Below are 14,364 nucleotides of genomic sequence, written 5' to 3'. Positions count from 1 at the left end.
TTTCTCATTTTACAGATGTTCTCCGGCACACTCTAAGATGTTTTCGAAACGACGAAACCAAAATTGTATTTTTTAAAGGTGTAAATGAAATGCAGCAAATGCAACTGTGTAGCTCAATGAAACGGCTCACCTGCAGTAAGTGCTGTATCGAAAAATGTAGTTTACCATTTACATTTCTTTCAATGATTACCATGCCTCCTTGGTAAACATTTGAAGACATGCTTTAAGAATTCGTGCTTCTTCCATTTCCACACCACATCGCTAGCAGCATGGACCCCATCTTCACATGAAGAGCATCAAACCTGTAACTAGGATGCAGCGCTACCTGTGCAACTATTTAGCATAAAATTTCCCAGAGTTCTCTGCTCGCCGGTATGGAATATTTGGGGCAGAGAGTGGACGGAACCTGATAAAACAATCCTAACAAAGTGTATTATTTTGCCTGTTAGAAGCCAGTGGAGGTGTAGTAATTCTTGGACAACTAAACGTTTCCTTGGTCTTTGTATCATGAGGTGGTACCCCGAGACGCACCTTTATTCGCCTTTTTATTGTTAGCTTTGCGCAGTGGCAGTATCGTAGCCAATGAGGTCTAACCGAGGCGCGATTATTGCTTATTGAAAACTTTACCCAATACCCCGCCATGACGATTTGAAATATAGTCGATATTGGCAATTTTTGACAGTCTCCAAGGAGACTGAATATTAATGTATAAAAATAAGATTTTTTTTAGTAGTTTATGTGAACGTGTTGGTGTCGGCTAGACCACACAGAGTTTATTTTCTTTTAGTTCACTGTTTTCGATTTAGTTTTAGTGTGTCGGAGTTTCTGCATCCGGCAGGCACTTTCAGGATGCTTTCGTCTTGATTAGTTTTCGTATTTCTGTTGGAAGCCGTTTGTTATCAACAGGATAATGCGGAGAAAGTTCGCTCAGACTGTATGCAGTGTTTGAAACAGAACGAGAGCTGACGAAGGTGTCGAGCGTGACTTTTAACGTTATATAAAGTGGCATATTTAGGAGCCCCTAGCGCCTCCTTGCTCCACATTTCCGTCCTTTTTTTTAGACGCAAATGTGGCCCAACGAGGCCAAAAACGCCGCGCCGTTTTTTAAATGCGACGTTACCATGGTGGCGTTAGGGTGGCGTTCAGGGGCTCAAGATAAGTGGCAGCTCCACTTTTCATAAATCTGCCCCAAAGTGCATTTCTAAACCGCTTCAGGGCACTCAATTACAGATGTTACCGAGCTCAAGGACAGAGGCGTACCATCTATTGGTACAGCAGGTGCCCAGGGGGCCGCTTTAACCCTAATTTTTCCCGTATTTTATCATTCAAACAGCAACAAAAGGGCCCATTTCCTTCCTTGCACTAGGGACCATTTTTTCACCTGAGAGGGATGAAAAGCTATAAGGTATATTTGAGAGCCCCTAGCGCCACTTTAGTGCTGCCATAGCGTCATTTTTTTTTTACGCTAAGGCAGCGTTAAAGTGGCATTTTCCCCGGACCGTATTTACAAAGTGGCTCAATGCATGCATTGCACCACTTTGTAAACCCTTGCGTCATATTATGTATGGAAGGATGCAAGGAGGGCGTTCCTGCACTAGGAGAGGCGTAAAAATGGCACAAAGGAATCTACGAGATTCCTTTGTGCCATTTTTACCTGCAATTTTTAACATTGTTAAAAAGAGGCTGACATTGGTTACAATGGGCCTCTGGGTGCTTTGCAGGGTTAGCGTCATTATTGTTTATGCTAATCCTGCAAAGCACCGGACTAGCGTAAAACATTATGAGGCTAGTCACCCTAACTACTGCCATGGTGCGCCGTATTTTAAATACGGCACTACCATGGTGGCGTGAGGGGGGCGTTAAGGTGCGCAGGAAAAATGACACTGCACCTAGTGCAAGCACAACTTTTCATAAATCTACCCCTGAGCGTGTATGCCCTGTTTGAATACTACGACAATGAGGTCACACAAAGATTCCTTGCATGGTTGCCTCGTCCAACTCAGCTACCAGATCCGGCACATGTGTAGACAGAACGAGCACAGGGCACAGAACGTACACAGCGGCATGTACCATGCACGCAATAAAACTTAGGGCCAGATTTATGAAAAGTGGAGCTGCACCCAGTGCAGTGTCACTTTTCTTGCACCTGTAGAAAAGCACCCTCTTTTTGGCATGGTTACCCCCATTTTTTGCCTAATGTCAGTGTGTTTTTAACTGTGTTCACTGGGATCCTGCTAACTAAGACCCCCAGTGACTGTGCTCTCTTTCTCTAAATTCAGTTGTTCATGGTCTTTTTCACTCCATAATTGGTATACTGGTGCCCCCATGTAAGTTCCTAGTATATAGTACCCACGTACCCAGGGCACTGCGGCACCAGGAGTCCCACATGGGCTGCAGCATGTATTATGCCACTCATGGGAGCCCATGCAAAATCTCTCTGCAGGCCTGCCATTGCAGCCTGCGTGGAAGGGTGCGTGCACTCTTTTTACTACAGGTCACTGAAGCAGGTTACTGTAAGTCACCCCTATGGCAGGCCCTCCTAGCCCAGAGGGCAGGGTGCATGTACCTGTGTGTGAGGGTGCCCCTGAATGAGCTGAGGTGCCCCCACAAACTCCAGCTCAATTTTCCTGGACTTTGTGAGAGCGGGTAAGCCATTTTACCTGTGTACTGGACATAGGCCACTACCTATGTCCGGCTACATAATGGTAACTCCAAACCCAGGCATGCTTGGTATGAAACATGTTGAAATCATACCCCAATACTGTTCCCAGTATTGGTTGTATGATCCCATGCACTGTGGGGGCTCCTTTGTGGACCCCCCAGTTTTGCTCCTACCAGTTTGCAAGGTCTTCCTGGGCAGCCTCGCTGCTGCCACCCTCCAGACAGGTTTCTGCCCTCCTGCTGCTTGAGCAGCTCAAGCCCAGGAAGGCAGAACACAGGATTTCCTTTGGGAGTGGGATTGGGAGATAACCCCTCTCCCTTTGGAAATAGGTGTTACAGGGCTTGGGAGGGGTAGCCTCCCCAAGCCACAGGTATGCTTTGAAAGGCACATTTGGTGCCCTTCTTGCAGAAACTGGTTGGCACCAGTCCAGGGATACCAGTCCCTGCTATGGTGCGAAACTGGACAATGTAAAGGGGAGTGACCACTCCCCTGTTTATCACCACCCCAGAGCTCCTACAGGGGATCACTTGGTTCTGCCATCTTGAATCCAGGATGGGCGAGAGGCCCCTGGGAGCATCTGAGTGGCCAGGTCAGGCAGGTGACGTCACAGCCCCCTCCTGATAGGTGGTCACCCTGCTAGGTGACCAATCCCCCTTTTAGGGCTATATAGGGTCTCCCTCTTGGGCGGGTCCTCAGATTCGACGTGCAAGATTCCAACAAGACTCCTCTGCAATGTTTACTTTTACTTCTGGCCACTGGAACCGCAACTGGACTCCACAGGAACCGACAATCTGCAGCTCCAGTGACGACTTTGCCTCTGCAACATTGTTTCTCTGGCTCCTCCCAGCTCCTGCAACATTTCCCTGGCTGTGCACCCTCTGAGGGTGGTAAGTCATCAGTCTGCACAAAAGAAGTAAGAAGGAATCTCGCTTGGAGTGAAGGAGTCACTCCCCAGTATCTGCAGCCACCAACGGCTCGACAACCAGCCACGTGGATCCTCTCTCCTGCAACTTTGTGTGCATCCTGCAACCCAGGTGGTGGTCTGAAGTTGTCCCCTTGGTCCTCTCTAACAGATGCCTATCTTTGGAGTGGGTGAGTCTTTGCCCCTCCTTGCATGACAGTACTCCTGTGCACCACGACTCTAGCAGCTACCAAGGCTTGTTGGCTCTTCATCCAAGGAATCTTCAGGCTCCATGTAGTCCTGTCCTCCAGCTCTCGTCTCTGACATGGACAGTCTCCTTCCTGCTACTCCAGTGATTTGGAACTCTCTGCCAGGTGTGCTGAGTGGGCCTCACCGCGACTCCTGTTCTTGCTGCCAGCGGGTCGCCTGTGGGGCCTCCATCTTCGTCTCAAGACTCTTCTAGTTCGTGGGGGTCACCTGGGACTCCCCTCCATGGGTTGAGTCCCCTCTGACTCTCCTGGTCCCCAGCATTTCTACAAACTTTTTTTTTAGGAACTCTTGCCATTGCCAAGTCTTGTTAGTGGTTTTCCCTCACCACTTATGTGCTGCATCTCTCCTCGCGATGTGGAACACCGACTGCATCACTCCTGGAACTCCTCTTCTGCTCTTGTGCTGCACAGCCGGCTCCTGTCCTTCCTCGTCAACCTGGTTCAGCATCACCAGAAGGGTGGGTAGTGGCTCCTGACCCAACCGGACACTCCAACTGGAACTGGACTGCTCCCCTTTTTTTGCAGGTCCTCTTCTGGCAGACTCCATCTTCAGTTTCTTCCAGTCTTGCTTGGGTCTTGCATTGTCCTTCTGCAAAGTTTCTCTGTGGGTTTGGGTGAAAAACAGGTAATTACCTCTCTTCTCCAGGTCGCTGGGGGTCACTCTTGTATTTACCTATTGGGGTCCCAAGTGCGTTCAGCTCCCCTCTACACGTCTTACTCACCTGGGTGGGGGTCCGACCTTCACATTCCACTTTTTTAGTACATGGCTTGTTCTCCCCCTAGGGTTCCTGTTGCATACTGTTCTTTCACTGTTTTCTATTGCATTTCAATGCCTTTTCCTATGTACCAGTGTGTATATATAATTGTGTTTACTCACCTGCTAACAGAGCATAACCTATATAGTAATTTAGTATTGATGTTACCAAATAAAGTACCTTTATTTTTGTAACACTGTGTGGTTCTTTCATGTGTGTAAGTGTTGTGTGACTACAGTGGTATTGCATAAGCTTTGCATGTCTCCTAGATAAGCCTGGCCTGCTCATCCACAGATACCTATAGAGAGCCTGGCTTCCTGGACACTGCCTACACTACACTAATAGGGATACCTCGACCTGGTATAGGGTGAGAACACCTTAGGCATATACCACACACCAGGCCAGCTTCCTACATTGGTGGTCTAGCGTCGGGATAAGCACTTGCAATTGCCTTACCACTCTGCCACTGGGTACTTTCCACAGGAAAGGCTAGTACTGTTAGGTACACAATACATCTAGTATTAGGGATCTAGTCTCCTGAGTTTGGGTAAGCTAGGGGTTGGTATAGCCCTTGCTCCAAACTTTGCTGGGAGCCTATTGCTAGAGTAGTTAGGGACTCTACACCACTCTAGCTAGCTGACATGTCTTCAGCAGAGCATACCTCTCAGCCCATGGATTCTCCCTATGAGAACCGGACCTTCCAAGAACTTAGGGAGATATGTGCTGAGAGAAAGCTGAAGACAGGGAGAAAATCCAATAAATTCTACTTCTGGGCCGGCTCCTCCAGGATGGCCAGGAACATGCTGGTAGCCAGGAGGTGAGGAGGAAGAAGAAGAGTCTGACCGTCCAGTGCTAGAAAAAGATGATTTAGCCACTGAGGTGGGTCAGGAAGTACCCAAGGAGGATCAGGAAACGTCTAGACACACCCACAGTCCTGTCAGGAGCACTGTTAGCAGTTTAAAGGGGGGTCACACCAGTAGGTCCACCTTTGTCCATAGAGGGCTGGTTGAGAGGGTGTCCAAGAATAGGAATAGATCCTCCTCTGCCCACTCTCACATCTCCTTGATATCTGAGGGAACCCACTGCTCAACTTCAGGGGAAGAATCCCTAGGCAGGGAACTCAGGCAACTGAGAATAGAGGAAGCCAAGCTGAGGCTGCAGTAGCAGCAGCTAGCCTTAGATAGGGAGGCCTTGGCAGTGGAGAGAGAAATGCAGGGGTTGGGGTTAGGACCCCTACTTGGCAGACGTACTAGTTTCAGGGACAACAGGGTCAAGGAGGACTCTTTCGACTCTAGGAACCTGAACAAAGTAGTCCCATCTTACAAGATGGGTGATGACATGTACAAGTGGTTCACTGGTCTGGGGAGGGCCTGTAAGGTACAGCGGGTCCCTCAGAGGCAGTGGGCAGCTATTTTGTGGCTCTCCTTCTCTGACAAGGGTATGGACAGACTCCTCACAGTCAGAGAAGAAGATGCAGACAACCACACAGTTTTAAAATCTGCACTTTTAGGTGCCTTTGGTCTGACTACTGAACAATATGGAATCAAGATGAGAGAGACCAGGGAAGAGTCCTCACATAATTGGGTTGATTTTGTGGCCTGTTCCTTGAAGGCCCTGGAAGGCTAATTGCATGGGAGCAAAGTCAATGATTATCAGGGCTTATACAGCCTAATCTTAAGAGAGCACATTTTGAATAATTGCGTGTCTGATCAGCTGCATCAGTACCTGGTGGACTATGATCTGACCTCTCCCCAAGAACTGGGTAAGAAGGCAGACAAGTGGGTCAGCACCAGGGTGAGTAGGAAGGCTCACACAGTGGGTGACCACAAAATGAAGGAAGCAGGTAGGTCTCAGTATAAGCGTGGGGACAAAGATAAAAAAAAAGTCTTTATCAGACCACAAAACCCATCTGGTGATGGGAACAAATCCTCCTCTTCCTCTTCCTACTACAAAAAGCCTTGGTGTTATGTTTGCAAAAACAAAGGCCGTAGGGTAGGGGAGAGCTCCTGCCCTACGAAAGGCACCACTAAGTCTTCCACCACTACTACCCCCACTTGTACTTCTAGTTCCCCTCACAATAGCAGTAGCGGTGGGACTACTAACAGTAGTCAATCTAAGAGTGTATCTGGGCTCACCTTAGAGTCTGTAGTGGGGTCTGGGCTAGTTAGAGAGACCACTGAGGCTGTCTTGGTCCCTGCTGGGGGCATTGACTTTGCCACCCTTGTTGCCTGTCCCCTTAATATGGGTATGTACAATCAGCATCCCCTCATAAATGGTGGTGAGGCTCAGGCCTACAGGGACACAGGTGCCAGGCTCACTATGGTGACTGAAAAACTGGTGTCTCCTGAGCAACACCTACTTGGTCACACGTAATAAGTGACTGACATTCAGAACAAGACCTTGTTCCACCTCATGGCAGTTATTGATTTCAGCTGGGTGGGTGGGTGGGTGGGGCGAGGGGGGTGTAACAGGTCCTAAAAAGGTTGTGGTTTCCTCAGACCTAAGTGTAAAATGTCTACTAGGGGACGACTTGGAGACCTCAGCTTTGGCAGAGGTGGAATTGGAGGTGCACGCAGCAATGCTGAGCATCCAGGGCATATCTATGCCCTTACCAGAGCACAGGCTAAGAAGCAAAAAGAGCAAGGAACCTTGGAGCCTGGAACAATGGCCTAAGAGCTTCCTAAATCCAAGGGCAGGAACTGTAAGAAGTTATGCCCTACTCCAGCCGCCAGTGAGGATTCAACTCTTGAGGGTTCAGAATCCACTCCCTGGGTGGAACCTACACCAGAGGAGCTTCAAGCTGACACAGCTGAACTCTTGGGTGCAGGGGGGCCACCAGGGATGAGCTCAGTAGGGAACACCAAGTTTATCCAACACTGGAGAGCTTGAGGCAGCAAGCTGCAGCACAACAGGCAGGGGATGTCAGTGGCACCCATAAGGTGTACTGGGAATACAGACTCCTTTATTCAGAGTCCAGGGATCTCAAAGTTGGTGCCACCAGAAGATTGGTGATCCCTCTGAAATGTAGGGAATTTCTGTTGACCCTTGCACATGACATTCCCCTGGCAGATCACTTGGGGCAAAGTAAGACTTAGGACAGGCTTTTCCCGCACTTTCACTGGCCCCACATGTCAGAAGACACAAATGTGTTTTCTCGCTCCTCTGTCACTTGTCAAGACAGGTGGCAACCCAAAGGCCCCCCTCACTTCCACTTCCAGTGGTTTTGGTTCCCTTTGAGAGGGTTGGGGTAGATATTGTTGACCTCTTAAACCCTCCATCAGTCTCTGGGAACTGATGTATACTGGTGGTAGTGGACAATGGCACCAGGTAACCGGAGTCCATTCCTCTTAGGACCACTACAGCTCCTGCAGAGGCCAAAGCCCTCCTCATTATCTTTTCAAGGGCGGGCTTCCCAAAAGAAGTGGTATCAGACAGAGGTGCAAACTTCATGTCTGTATACCTGAAAGCCACGTGGAAGGAACGTGGTGTGACTTACAAGTTCACCACCCCTTACCATCCCCAGACAAATGGCTTAGTAGAGAGATTTAATAAAACTCTCAAGGGTTTGATAATGGGGCTCTCTGAAAAACTCAGCAGGAGATGGAATGTCCTATTACCATGCCTTCTCTTTCCCAACAGGGAGGACCCTCAGAAGGGTGTGGACTACGGCCCATTTCAAGTTCTGTTTGGGCACCCTGTTAGAGATCCCCTTGCTTTTGTTAGGTAACGCTGGGGACAACCTCTCAGGCCCCCAAACAAGACATAGTGGACTATGTGCTTGGCCTCAGATCAAGGATGGCTGAGTACATGAAGAGGGCTACTAAAAACCTTCAGGCCAGCCAGGAACTCGGGAAGCAATGGCATGACCAGAAGGCTGTCCTAACTGTCTACCAGCCAGGACAGGAAGTGTGTGTCCTGGAGCTTGTGGCTCTCAGGGCACTCCAGGCAAAGTGGAGTGGTGCCCACACCATTGTGGAGAGAAAAGGGGGGGTCAGCTACCTGGTAGACATTGGCACTCCCGGAAGCCCCCATAACCCCTATTATGATAGGTCAGACATGGCTCTGCTCATGGCTACTGATGAGCGACAGGAAGAGGAAAGAGACCCTCTCCCTGACCTCTTCTCCCACAATACAACTGATGGCTCAATTGATGGGGTAGTCCTTTCTGTCTGCCTCTCTGAGTCCCAAAAGGAGGACTGTAGAAACATCCTAGGGCAGTTCTCAGAACTCTTCTCCCTGACACCTGGTCAGACCACACGGTGTAAACACACCATTGACAAAAGAGACAGTTTGCCTGTGAATAGCAAAATTTACAGACAACCTGACCATGTGAGGGAGTGCATCAAATCTGAAGTTCAGAAGGTGCTAGACCTAGGGGTTATTGAGCCCTCAGATAGCCCTTGTCCAGCCCTGTAGTGCGTGTCCCAAAACCTCACTCCCGAGATGGAAAAAGAGAAATTAGGTTTTGTGTTGACTACAGAGGTCTCAAAACAGTTAAAAAACACTGATGCTCATCCTATATCTAGGGCAGATGACAAGTATCTGAGCACCTTTGACTTGACTGCTGGCTACTGGCAGATCAAGTTGGCAGATGATGTTAAACCCAAAACAGCATTTTCCACCCCTAGTGGGCATTATCACTTTACAGTGATGCCCTTTGGGTTGAAAATTGCACCTGACACATTTCAGAGGCTGGTTTATAAAGTTCTACAGGGGTTGGAAAGCTTCAGTGTAGCATATCTGGATAATATAGGTGTCTTTAGCTCCAGCTGGGAGAATCACCTGGTCTACCTAGGACAGTGGTCTTCAAACTTTTTTTGGCCACTCCCCCCCCCCAGAAAACTTTTTTAGAGGTTGGGCCCTCCCTCCCCACCACTACCAGAGGACAATTTCTGTATGTTGGTACTCTGCATCATCAACAGCTATCACCACCTGCATATCCCAAACCATAGCTGGTTATATTTGGCAAATAATATTGAACATGTGTTTAGCAAACTGAAGATTTGTGACTGCCTATGGGCCTCACTTACAAGAATCGGATGCGCCGACATTGATGCGTCAGATTTCTTCTGTTTCCCTATGATCCCCTAACAACGTCATAGATCCTCTGTATTTACAATACAGAGCTCCATGGTGCACGTTTTCACAGATGCATCAGAAAGTGTGATGCATCTGTTGGCGCTGAGCTTACGCATTGTTGGACAAGATCCGTAAAATGACACTGCTCTAGCAATGTGAGGAGGCTCTCCTTGGAAAAACCCCAGCATCAATTTTACGCCTACTCTGAGCAGGCGGTACAGTTTTGACGCAGTGAAGTCTCAAAATGACAAAGTGAAATGTAAATTTAACTGCGTCAGAACTATGTGGCTTTCTCTCTGGTAAGGCCTACCCTGCATACATTATACCTGGGGAAGGTATAATGTGACGGAAAGCTTTACAAACTGACGCATTGGGCCCCGTGTGTCAGTTTGTAAATCTGCAGCAGTTCTGTGCACTGCTAACGTCACTGGTGCGCCCATAAAAAAATGATGCAGCAGTGGTGTAAAGGGCATGTTAATTAGGCCCACAATATCACGGTCCCCATACTTTTTTACGGACTTCAACCGCTGCTTCCAGTTTGTTGGTATAGTCACAGCAAAGTAGCAAACATAAATGCATACAGTATTCTCCAAAGTGTCGGTTCTGCTTTACACACACGAGCAGAAAATTGGTTAGCTGCTGGTGTGCTCTCTGACCTACTTGAAGCGATTCTTAGCAAAAATATCTCCTTCGACTGTTGAAGAGACATATAGGTCTTTGAAGTTACTACTTATATAAATAAGGGGGCAACATTGATGTTTTCTTATTGCCCCCTTTCTTCCCCTTAATATGAGTCCACCATTTCCCGAGTTTCTCATTTTACAGATGTTCTCCGGCACACTCTAAGATGTTTTCGAAACGACGAAACCAAAATTGTATTTTTTAAAGGTGTAAATGAAATGCAGCAAATGCAACTGTGTAGCTCAATGAAACGGCTCACCTGCAGTAAGTGCTGTATCGAAAAATGTAGTTTACCATTTACATTTCTTTCAATGATTACCATGCCTCCTTGGTAAACATTTGAAGACATGCTTTAAGAATTCGTGCTTCTTCCATTTCCACACCACATCGCTAGCAGCATGGACCCCATCTTCACATGAAGAGCATCAAACCTGTAACTAGGATGCAGCGCTACCTGTGCAACTATTTAGCATAAAATTTCCCAGAGTTCTCTGCTCGCCGGTATGGAATATTTGGGGCAGAGAGTGGACGGAACCTGATAAAACAATCCTAACAAAGTGTATTATTTTGCCTGTTAGAAGCCAGTGGAGGTGTAGTAATTCTTGGACAACTAAACGTTTCCTTGGTCTTTGTATCATGAGGTGGTACCCCGAGACGCACCTTTATTCGCCTTTTTAGTGTTAGCTTTGCGCAGTGGCAGTATCGTAGCCAATGAGGTCTAACCGAGGCGCGATTATTGCTTATTGAAAACTTTACCCAATACCCCGCCATGACGATTTGAAATATAGTCGATATTGGCAATTTTTGACAGTCTCCAAGGAGACTGAATATTAATGTATAAAAATAAGATTTTTTTTAGTAGTTTATGTGAACGTGTTGGTGTCGGCTAGACCACACAGAGTTTATTTTCTTTTAGTTCACTGTTTTCGATTTAGTTTTAGTGTGTCGGAGTTTCTGCATCCGGCAGGCACTTTCAGGATGCTTTCGTCTTGATTAGTTTTCGTATTTCTGTTGGAAGCCGTTTGTTATCAACAGGATAATGCGGAGAAAGTTCGCTCAGACTGTATGCAGTGTTTGAAACAGAACGAGAGCTGACGAAGGTGTCGAGCGTGACTTTTAACGTTATATAAAGTGGCATATTTAGGAGCCCCTAGCGCCTCCTTGCTCCACATTTCCGTCCTTTTTTTTAGACGCAAATGTGGCCCAACGAGGCCAAAAACGCCGCGCCGTTTTTTAAATGCGACGTTACCATGGTGGCGTTAGGGTGGCGTTCAGGGGCTCAAGATAAGTGGCAGCTCCACTTTTCATAAATCTGCCCCAAAGTGCATTTCTAAACCGCTTCAGGGCACTCAATTACAGATGTTACCGAGCTCAAGGACAGAGGCGTACCATCTATTGGTACAGCAGGTGCCCAGGGGGCCGCTTTAACCCTAATTTTTCCCGTATTTTATCATTCAAACAGCAACAAAAGGGCCCATTTCCTTCCTTGCACTAGGGACCATTTTTTCACCTGAGAGGGATGAAAAGCTATAAGGTATATTTGAGAGCCCCTAGCGCCACTTTAGTGCTGCCATAGCGTCATTTTTTTTTTACGCTAAGGCAGCGTTAAAGTGGCATTTTCCCCGGACCGTATTTACAAAGTGGCTCAATGCATGCATTGCACCACTTTGTAAACCCTTGCGTCATATTATGTATGGAAGGATGCAAGGAGGGCGTTCCTGCACTAGGAGAGGCGTAAAAATGGCACAAAGGAATCTACGAGATTCCTTTGTGCCATTTTTACCTGCAATTTTTAACATTGTTAAAAAGAGGCTGACATTGGTTACAATGGGCCTCTGGGTGCTTTGCAGGGTTAGCGTCATTATTGTTTATGCTAATCCTGCAAAGCACCGGACTAGCGTAAAACATTATGAGGCTAGTCACCCTAACTACTGCCATGGTGCGCCGTATTTTAAATACGGCACTACCATGGTGGCGTGAGGGGGGCGTTAAGGTGCGCAGGAAAAATGACACTGCACCTAGTGCAAGCACAACTTTTCATAAATCTACCCCTGAGCGTGTATGCCCTGTTTGAATACTACGACAATGAGGTCACACAAAGATTCCTTGCATGGTTGCCTCGTCCAACTCAGCTACCAGATCCGGCACATGTGTAGACAGAACGAGCACAGGGCACAGAACGTACACAGCGGCATGTACCATGCACGCAATAAAACTTAGGGCCAGATTTATGAAAAGTGGAGCTGCACCCAGTGCAGTGTCACTTTTCTTGCACCTGTAGAAAAGCACCCTCTTTTTGGCATGGTTACCCCCATTTTTTGCCTAATGTCAGTGTGTTTTTAACTGTGTTCACTGGGATCCTGCTAACTAAGACCCCCAGTGACTGTGCTCTCTTTCTCTAAATTCAGTTGTTCATGGTCTTTTTCACTCCATAATTGGTATACTGGTGCCCCCATGTAAGTTCCTAGTATATAGTACCCACGTACCCAGGGCACTGCGGCACCAGGAGTCCCACATGGGCTGCAGCATGTATTATGCCACTCATGGGAGCCCATGCAAAATCTCTCTGCAGGCCTGCCATTGCAGCCTGCGTGGAAGGGTGCGTGCACTCTTTTTACTACAGGTCACTGAAGCAGGTTACTGTAAGTCACCCCTATGGCAGGCCCTCCTAGCCCAGAGGGCAGGGTGCATGTACCTGTGTGTGAGGGTGCCCCTGAATGAGCTGAGGTGCCCCCACAAACTCCAGCTCAATTTTCCTGGACTTTGTGAGTGCGGGTAAGCCATTTTACCTGTGTACTGGACATAGGCCACTACCTATGTCCGGCTACATAATGGTAACTCCAAACCCAGGCATGCTTGGTATGAAACATGTTGAAATCATACCCCAATACTGTTCCCAGTATTGGTTGTATGATCCCATGCACTGTGGGGGCTCCTTTGTGGACCCCCCAGTTTTGCTCCTACCAGTTTGCAAGGTCTTCCTGGGCAGCCTCGCTGCTGCCACCCTCCAGACAGGTTTCTGCCCTCCTGCTGCTTGAGCAGCTCAAGCCCAGGAAGGCAGAACACAGGATTTCCTTTGGGAGTGGGATTGGGAGATAACCCCTCTCCCTTTGGAAATAGGTGTTACAGGGCTTGGGAGGGGTAGCCTCCCCAAGCCACAGGTATGCTTTGAAAGGCACATTTGGTGCCCTTCTTGCAGAAACTGGTTGGCACCAGTCCAGGGATACCAGTCCCTGCTATGGTGCGAAACTGGACAATGTAAAGGGGAGTGACCACTCCCCTGTTTATCACCACCCCAGAGCTCCTACAGGGGATCACTTGGTTCTGCCATCTTGAATCCAGGATGGGCGAGAGGCCCCTGGGAGCATCTGAGTGGCCAGGTCAGGCAGGTGACGTCACAGCCCCCTCCTGATAGGTGGTCACCCTGCTAGGTGACCAATCCCCCTTTTAGGGCTATATAGGGTCTCCCTCTTGGGCGGGTCCTCAGATTCGACGTGCAAGATTCCAACAAGACTCCTCTGCAATGTTTACTTTTACTTCTGGCCACTGGAACCGCAACTGGACTCCACAGGAACCGACAATCTGCAGCTCCAGTGACGACTTTGCCTCTGCAACATTGTTTCTCTGGCTCCTCCCAGCTCCTGCAACATTTCCCTGGCTGTGCACCCTCTGAGGGTGGTAAGTCATCAGTCTGCACAAAAGAAGTAAGAAGGAATCTCGCTTGGAGTGAAGGAGTCACTCCCCAGTATCTGCAGCCACCAACGGCTCGACAACCAGCCACGTGGATCCTCTCTCCTGCAACTTTGTGTGCATCCTGCAACCCAGGTGGTGGTCTGAAGTTGTCCCCTTGGTCCTCTCTAACAGATGCCTATCTTTGGAGTGGGTGAGTCTTTGCCCCTCCTTGCATGACAGTACTCCTGTGCACCACGACTCTAGCAGCTACCAAGGCTTGTTGGCTCTTCATCCAAGGAATCTTCAGGCTCCATGTAGTCCTGTCCTCCAGCTCTCGTCTCTGAC

At 48.3% G+C, this 14,364-nt stretch overlaps 2 non-coding genes across 2 annotated transcripts; both read left to right on the top strand.

Moving 5' to 3' along the window:
- The first annotated feature begins 553 nt into the window (after positions 1-553).
- LOC138266691 (U4 spliceosomal RNA) lies at positions 554-694 on the top strand. The gene has a single exon (XR_011199624.1). It is a non-coding gene; the product is annotated as a U4 spliceosomal RNA (small nuclear RNA).
- A 10,335-nt stretch (positions 695-11,029) lies between these two features.
- On the top strand, positions 11,030-11,170 carry LOC138266690 (U4 spliceosomal RNA). Its single transcript, XR_011199623.1, has one exon. It is a non-coding gene; the product is annotated as a U4 spliceosomal RNA (small nuclear RNA).
- Positions 11,171-14,364: the final 3,194 nt, after the last annotated feature.

Source organism: Pleurodeles waltl, chromosome 11 (genome assembly GCF_031143425.1).
Source record: "Pleurodeles waltl isolate 20211129_DDA chromosome 11, aPleWal1.hap1.20221129, whole genome shotgun sequence".
NCBI classification, from domain to species: Eukaryota; Metazoa; Chordata; class Amphibia; order Caudata; family Salamandridae; genus Pleurodeles; species Pleurodeles waltl.
This window is presented reverse-complemented; position numbering and strand designations above follow the sequence as displayed.